Below are 8570 nucleotides of genomic sequence, written 5' to 3'. Positions count from 1 at the left end.
TGGGGGCCTTTGGGTTTCCTTCCAGGTTCTGCAGCAGAGCTTCCCCACCCCCGGGAAGTTCTCTCTTCCCCATGTCCAAGCCCCAGTGCTGCAGACAGAACCGGGGGGTGACACGAGGGCTGTGCCACCAGCGCCTTTCCCTGGAGCAGGAAAAGTCCGGCTCTTCCCTGCTGAGACTGTGGTTGAGAGCAGAGGGAAAACTCATCCTTCCTGAAAGGCTGCACGACCACAGGAACAGATTCCACCAAAATGAGACAGAGCCCAGGGGAAGCAGGGACATTCCCATGGGACCCCCAGAGCTGGGTGCCAATCCAGCTGCACTGGGAGCCTCCGTGCGTGTCCAGCTCGTACTCCCCAGGCTGTTGGCACGTGACCAATGGCTGTCCAATGCCACCCCATGACTGGCACTGATCTCCAGGAAGCCTGGAGCTCTCCTTGGCCAAAGTTCCCCAATTCGGACCCTGCAGACACATCCTCAATTCCCCTCCAAAGTGACCTCAGCACAGCAATGACCTCACAGCTCTTGTCCGTCTGCTCAGGAATCCCCCACAGGGACACTCTGCTCTCTCCTCCATGGGCACAAAGCAGCAAAACTCCCCAGGAAAATCTTCCCCCGTGGGCCCTGCGGCTCCTTGGGTGAGCTCCAGAGCAAACAGTCAAGGCAGTGGCCTGGAATGTTTTCCCAGCTGGCCCACACTTCTCTGCAGGATCCACATTGTCCCAGGGCCAAGAGAGGTGCAGAAGCCTTCACTAATGCCCTGGAATGTCCAACAGGAATCACAGCCATGGACAGCTCTCGGGAAGCACTGCACCGTGGATTTTCCTTCCTGGAAGGCCAAGATTGAGGATGTCCTCCTGGTGCCTCAGGGCCTGGCTGAACAGGGCTTGCCAGAGATGCTGGCAGGGGACCAACAGCCCTCCTCCTCACAGGGCACCTCTGTTACCCCAGTCAGCTCCGAGCGGCTGCCTGGGGACAGGTGCCCACTTCCCCATGGCCCCTGGGTTGGGCCCATCCTGCTCAGGGCCAGCGCTGGCCTTGGTTCAGGGCCAGGGCCATGACCCAGCTGCTCTGGGAGGGCTCCGTGGCTGCAAGGGTGACAGGATGAGGGGCAGGGCAGGGCACATTCCCCTCTGGACACTGCTCTGGGGATGGAGCTGGGACGGGTTTGGCACCTGCAGGGAAAGGGATCTCGGGTTGTGTGGATGTGGGAATTGTCCCTGCTGAGCCATTGCCCGGCCCCAGCCTTGTCTGCAGGTGATCAGCATGGCCCAGTGCTCCCCAGTGTCTCCAGGGACTGGAGATGCCAATCACCCCCCTGATCCCATGTCCCTCGTTCCCCTTGTTCCCCTACATGTTGGGTTTGGGGCTGAGCTCAGCTCTGGGCTGTCCCAGAGGGAAAGCTCTGGGAGGGAAGGGGCAGCCGGAGATGGGGGATCTGGCTCTGGGGGCTGTTGGAGGATGGATTGGGTTGGACTGGGGGCTGTCCCCACAGGGTCCCCAGATGCCTTTGGCTCCCTGCCTGCCCCCCCCGGCCCCCCAGGTGCCTGTGCCCCTCCAGGGACAACAGCCCCGTGCAGGAAGCTGGAGGGATGCCGGGCAAGGGGGCTGGACCCGTTCCACAGGTGGGGTGGGGTGGACACTGGGCCAGGGCTGGGCTGGTGGCCAGGTCTGGGGGCTGTGCCAAGCCGGGCTTTGGCCTGGGGGCAGGCAGGGAGGGTGCAGGGAGGAGCCCCGGCAGGGATAAAGGTGCTCCTCACCTGCTGCAGCCTCACCCAGCGCTGCCCAGAGCGAGAGGAAGATGAAGGTGGCTGTGCTCGGCGTGGCCCTGCTCTTCTCCATCCTGCTGTGCCCCCCCGCTCAGACCAGGGTGAGGCACCCGCCAAACGCTGTCCCCCCATCCTGCCCTTTCTGGCCTCCCACCCCACCCTTTTGCTGCCTCCTCTGTGTCCCGTCCAGGGTCCCCAGTCGCCCTCCCTCTGACCATTCCCAAGGCCTTTCCTTCCGTGTCCCCCCTCAATCCTTTGCCTTTCTTCCTGGCCATGGCAGAGGGGTCCCCCTGGACAATTCCCTGACTCACCCTCCACTCCCACAGCATCTCCCAATCCCGTGGGTTTTTTCCCCTCCTGTCCTCGTTCTTCTGTCCCCACCGAGCCCCTCCCCTGCACTCCCGTGGCCCTGCACCGCAATTCCTTTCTCCTCCCCTGTGCCTTGCACCCTGCTCCTTCCACCCCCCAGCCCTGTCCCCTGGGTTCTCAGCTGAGCCCAGATCGGTGTCTTTGGGTCTCCCCCGGCTCAAACAGATCTCCTTGGAGGCCCTGAATTCCCATCCCTCTGCCTGCGCCCTGCTCCCTGCACCCGTGTGCCCCCACAGCCCCACCAGGTCCAGCCCAGAGCCAGCCTTTGTTCTCCTTTCCAGGCACTCCTGGAAGGAACCCAAGATGATCTCCGGGAGGTGAGTGGGGTGCTGGCATTGGAGGGCATCCCCTCAGGGAACTGGGGGGCAGTTCATTGCCCCCATCCCTTGCTGGCACCGGGGACATCCCAGTGACCAGCGAGGTCTCCTGGTCTCTCTGCAGGTGGATTTAGGCGATGTCGTGGACCTGGAGACGCCTCTGGTGGGTACCACGAGTTCTGCTGCAGTCAGACCCTCCCCTTTCATGGCCACCAGAGCCCAGGCCATACCAGTTTGTCCCAGCGCAGCCCAACACACCCCTAGTGTCCCCCCAGTCACCAGCCTGCCTCATGCCTCCTCCCCAGGGAGCCCTTTGCCCAGGGCCCCTGCTGCATTCCCATCCCTGTCAGCCCAGGACCCCCTGGATGAGCCAGGACGCAGCCCCTGCCCCGGCTGTGCCCCTTGGCCAGGAGCCCAGTGCTTCTGGGCAGGAGCACAGCAGCTCCTGCGCCCCACTGCTGCCGCAGCCCCCTCCCCAAGGCCCCCCCTGCTCTCCCCTGCCTCCCAGCCCAGCCCAATGCCCCCAGTGTGTCTCTAACGCTGCCTCTGTCCCCAGCCCAATCTGGATGAAAAGCTGGAGACTCTTCTGCGGGTGAAGCGCCTGGCTGCCGCTCTGAAGGCCTAGGTGAGCCGTGCCTGCAGGGACAGGGTGGGGACAAAGCCCATCCGTGGCCCAGCGGGCACCAGAGATGGTCACCTTCTGGGCTTTGTCTTTCAGGGTGAGAAGGAGCAGTGTCCTTTTCCTCTCCAGGGTCATGAGGAGATGATCATCCCTGGAGGAACCCCCTGACCCCTCTGAGCCCTGGGCCATTTCCCCTCAATCATCAGTCATCAGTAATCAATAAACCCTTTCAGCAAAGCTTTGCTCTGTGTCCGTGTGTGTCCGTGGCTCTGGATTTCCTCCTTTCCAGTGCTCCAGGGAAGTCAGGCCAGGTCCGGGCTCTGCTGCCTTGGCACAGCCCGTGCTCTCTCCCAGACAAATTGTGTGCTGGGGGTTGTGCAGGCTCCAGGGGGAGTGGGTTGAGTCGGTGGGTGGGTGTGCAGGGTGGTGTTGAGTTGGTGTTGGTGGGTGGTGAGGAAGGCTGCACTTCGCCACGAGTGCGGTAGGAATGGCCTGGCACCGGTGAAAAGGAAACAATTAAATTCATACCAAGGTCTCTTTTAAACCTTTTTCCCCCCAGAATTCCTTATTCACTCCAAAGGATTTCATGGTTCAAACATCTTAATATGTCAAAGGCATGTTGTAATTATTAATTGGTCCTGAAATGTGGCTCCCTGGTGGGATGGGGCTGCTGAGTCTGTCTCCAGGGCTCTGCAGGGCTGTGGGTTCTCCTGGCTGAGGGGCCCTACACGGTCACCTGTAATGCCTGGCCACGGTGGGGTAGAGCCATGGCGGCGTCCAGGAAAATGGTCAGTGGTTCTCCCTGGCTCTGGGGTCATTCATTTCTGGCTGCCAAATGTATCGGCTCCAGCAGGATTTGGGGGAATTTTGGGCTGGGCCGGGTGGATCAGTTGTCCCTGGTTGTCCTGGGAGCTCACCAGGGGCTCGGTCGTGTTCGCTGACTCCAGCTCCAGCACTGAAGGAACCGCTGGTGCTGGCACCAGCCTGGGGAAGGCTCACAGCAGAGCTGGCACAGGGCATTGCCCGGGCAGAGGGGCAGGGAAAATGTCCTGGCCACAAGCAGCAGAACAGCAAGAAACCCCCTGGCGCAGGAGTTCCCCTCCCCAGCAGGTTTGAGGCAGATTCGGGTCGCATCCCTGCTGTGCTGGCAGTGAAATTCTGAGCACGGGGCACACAGGGGTCTTCTCCACGGGGCTCCTAGGTAGCACCGAGATGCTGTGGGGGAGCTGAGCCCTGCCTGAGGGCACACTCAGCCCAGCAGGAGCCCCGGGCTGACGCTGCACTGGAATTCCAGGGCTAGCTCCGGGGCAGTGCGGTGCCATGAGTGGGGAACCGCTTCCCCTGGAATAGGGTGAGCTGAACTTTAGAGCTGTCTTCTCTCCAGCTGAAATGGTGTCAGCACCTGGGAGCGGCCAAAAGAGGTGAGGGAGGCCTTTGGAATGAGATTCTGAGGAAGCTTTACTCATCAAAATGAACAGGGACCGAAGAGCCCCGAGCACCGCTGTGCTCAGGATTTTATACAGCACGAGAACCGCGGCTGGGCACAATCCCTGAGCCAATAGGGAAGCCGGGAGGGAGGAGCGAAATGAGGGGAAGACAATTCAGGGACCAATGGGGATAAAGGGGTGGAGCGGGCAGGTCACATGGACCAATGGGGCATCGAACGTTAGGGGAATTCTGGTGGGGCGGAACTGGCAGGGGCGGGGTTCAGAGGAGACTGACAGGGAAGGGTCCAGAACAGGAGCAAGGTTTACAGTGATGGACAGGGAAGGCACTGGGATACAGGGTGAGGATTATAGTGATTGAAGGGTAAAATGGGTTGGATATCAACTGGGAATAATCCAACTTGGGGAAATACAACATCCAGGGGCTGAACTGGAACAGACCATCCAACAAGCTATGAAATAAAAGGGCACTGCAACAGCGCTCGATAAAGGAGGCTGCAGGACGCACTGTATGGTGCCAGAAGAAAGGATCAATCCCGATTTATTTTGCGCGTCCCTTTTTATAGGGCTTTTTGAGAACATGCCCTGTCTATCCCCAGTTGGTCAGTAACAAGTTGTTACCCTGCATTGATTGCTGACTCAAACCCCTGATGTGTCCGTGCAGGAAAAGTTGTTTGTGAGAGATAATTTCATTTTTCAATCTAACGGTGTAAACCAGTTTATACAGGTGGCTAGTGTTTATCACAGCCCTAGAGCTCTTTCTCGGGGAAAGCAGGTTGGTTTCCACAGCCCTAGAGCTCTTCCTCAGGAAAAACAAGTTGATTTTCACTGCTCCAGAGCGCTGTTCTCACAAAGAGCTGTCAGCTTTCTCACGGCTTCTGTTGGCTCCAGTGAGGATTCAGTTTGTCAGCCTTTGGCCTGCTGTTCCACGACCGCAGAAAGCATAATTCTATTCCCAAGAAATAAAAGTTGCCACCGAGTTTATTTTTGCTTTTCTAACCTGTCACCTTTACTTGCTGGCCCTGGGCCTGAGGCCACAAGGGGACAAGTGACCCTTGCAGCCCTGGGGCCTCATTGCCTCCTTGTCCCTGCTCAGCAGCCTGGCAGGGGCTGCCCCATGGTGCTGCCCTTGGCATTACACATCGCCACATGCTAGTGCCCATCCCGGGAAGAGCCCTGAGCAATTAGGGAGGGACAGGATCTGCCTTGCCAGGGGCTGGGGCTCAGCCTTGGTCCTTTGCATTCCTGAAACACATCCAGATTTGCTCAGCACCAGAGACACCTTTCCCTTGTTTGTCCCCATCTGTCATCAGTGCCTCCAGTGTTCTGCTCTAACTGGAACCTGGGGACACTTTCACATTAATTGTGTCCCCTCAGTGGGACCCATTAAAGCTTCTATAATCTTCACTGTTTCAATCTCACTTGGAGTTCTTGAGAAGTTTTTGAGCACACTCTGAGGGGCTGGCTCTGTTGCAAAGAGCACCAAAGCCCCAGAGGGTCATTAAAGTCCCTGTGCTGAGTCTGTGCTGCTGAGCTGGGCTGGGCTCCTGGCACAGAGGCAGCTCCTGGCAAATCAAGAAGAGCTTCAAAAAGACATTTCTTTGGAGGAGCAGCTCCTCTCCCAGCCCAGCAGGGGAGAGGGCACTGCGTGCAGGCACCTGGGAGGAATGAAGCAGAGGGATAGCTAAAGCAGCTGGAAGGACAACTCTGAGCTCATTCATGGAGAAACCTTCCCAGCTTCTGACACAGTCAGTCTCTGGCTGCAGGCATCTCCTGAAGCTGATCCAGGACAAGACTGATGTGACTGTAAGGACGGCTCTGCTGCCGTTTCTGCTTTGTGGAGGATGTGCTGCAGAGCGGGGCTGCCCTGGGCACCGTCAGAGGGACTGGGCAGGACGGCTCTGTCACCTTTACTTACTTCTACTGCAATGTGGATCCTTTTAACCAAGGGGCTACTACTACACGTACACACAGGTGCTTCTACTATAACACCAAAACTCTCAGCTTACTCTGTACATTTACATCCTACGCTGTAAACCCTTCATCATCTCACAGTTCCTCACTTACTTCAGGCATAGCCTTACTTACAACTACAGAAACATAAGTTTATGATATTTCTGCTTAACGTCTGCATATTTTGTTTCATGTTTTTATTATTTATTCTTAATTATTATGTATATATGTCCTAGGGTGACATTATGGTGCTTGTATCCCCACTCCTGTGTTCTCTTTACGCTTGATGTTATGTTCTGTGCCTTCAGGACTGGCTCTGAAAAGTGAAGGTTTGTTTTGTCTTGTTATCAGCCGGCTCACCTCCTGTCATGGTCTGTGTCTAGAAGACAGGATAGTGCTTGCTGGCTTGTTTGCTTGATGGCTTGCTTGCTTTGCCTTGCTCTCGCTCCTGCTATTTTTACTTTTGCCCTTGCTTTTGCTTATTAGTCAGTTTAGCTATGCAGTCTAATTTTATCCTGGACTGTTTTTCTTTCCCTTTCCTGAATACCATTCAAGCCTGCTCTGGTCTGGGATGTGGGAAAACACTGAGAGTTCGCATTTTGTGATCTGCAGCAGCCGTCCCCAGCGTGGGAGGGACCGATAACAGAGCGCTCACTCCCAGGAGAGACTTTCTGAATTTGTCATCTCTTCAGAGCAGTGAAAGAGTTTGGGCCTCTGGTGTTCATTTTTTTGTGCTGGGGAGTGCTTTCCCTCTTAAATAAACAGGTTTTTTTCCACTTCTCTCTGAGGAAATTCTTCCCGAAACTGGTGGGGAGAGGGGCCCTGGGGGTTTGCTTTTTGAGGGCTCCTTCCGGAGGTTTTCTCCAAATTTGCCCTAAACCAGGACAATTGTGAAGCCACTTCAGCTCCAGGAGCCTGACTGGGAGGCATTTGGCCCCAAGACATGGGGACAAGATATTAATGACAAAAGTGCTCATGGCCGCAGAGACAGGACAGGCACAGAGGAATGGGGAGAGCCAGGCCCAGAGGACAGGGCTGCATTGGTGGTGGCACCACTGCAGCAGCCTGGCTGGCCCTCAGCACACCTTCTGGCCCGGAAGCCCTGTGAGGTCACCCAGCACATCGGAGAACACACACCACAGGAATTCCATGCCTGGGGAGGTGAAGGACTGAGGCAGGAGGGAGAGGCCCCAGCTGGGCTCTGATTCTGAGGCACCTCTGTTACACAACCTGACCAGCCCTGGCACACAGGGAGGCCGGCTGGGCTCATGGCCACGCTGCTCTGCGCCAGCCCTGCCACCGGGAAAAAAAATCTTTCCTCGTCTCCAGGCTGAACATTCCCTGTTTCACCCAACACCCCTTGTATTTCATCCTTCTCACATGCTCCACCCAAGCTTTCCCTTCCTCAAAACAATGAAGTCACCATTTCTAAATTTCTCCTTTGCAAAGTGGCCTTGCTGTCACCTCCTGGCAGTGGCTTCATGGTCCCTGTCAGAGCCAGCCCTGTCCCTGCACTGCCCCAGCTCTGCTGCTGGACCAGCAAGGGCAGAGCCACTGGGGAGGGAAATGCACAGGGACTCCTCCTGGGAGGGACCTCGGGAGCTTTCCAGGCCAGGCCAAAGTCCAGTCAGTGGAGAAGGGACAGAGGGATGGGCTGCTTGTGTGCTCTGCTGTGGCAGGAGGAGAGGCAGCGCTACAGACACCCAGAGCTTGGGGATCCCTGCAGGAACTGATCCCTCACAGTGGCTCCCAGGCCTCTGCTGCTCGCTGGTTGCTCTGGTTCGGTGTTCCCTGCTGGTTACACCCAGCCCCACACACACCACTGCTGTGCGCACACACCAGTCTCACCAGTGCCTGGGCCCCCAAAGGACACAAGACCTGATGACTTTGGGTCCCCACTCCAGTATCTGACACTTGGACCTCCCTCGGTACCCAGAGCGGAGAGAGCTCCCTTGTCCCAGACAGCTCCTGGCAATGCAGGGATGAAGGAAACGGGACAGGCTGTGGGCACAGCCTGGGATGGGCACTGACCATCACCTGTTTACACATGCCCAGCTCTTTCATTCTGTTCCTTTCCCTTTCCTCAGGGTGGTTCTT

The 8570-nt window shown here is 57.4% G+C and overlaps 1 long non-coding RNA gene across 1 annotated transcript; it reads left to right on the top strand.

The window, feature by feature from the left end:
• Positions 1 to 473: 473 nt before the first annotated feature.
• Positions 474 to 3136, top strand: LOC137467472 (uncharacterized). The gene is made up of 4 exons (XR_010995515.1): positions 474 to 1868; positions 2418 to 2453; positions 2578 to 2616; positions 3010 to 3136. It is a non-coding gene; the product is annotated as an uncharacterized lncRNA (long non-coding RNA).
• Positions 3137 to 8570: the final 5434 nt, after the last annotated feature.

This window comes from Anomalospiza imberbis, unplaced genomic scaffold, assembly GCF_031753505.1.
Source record: "Anomalospiza imberbis isolate Cuckoo-Finch-1a 21T00152 unplaced genomic scaffold, ASM3175350v1 scaffold_65, whole genome shotgun sequence".
NCBI lineage: Eukaryota > Metazoa > Chordata > Aves > Passeriformes > Viduidae > Anomalospiza > Anomalospiza imberbis.
This window is presented reverse-complemented; position numbering and strand designations above follow the sequence as displayed.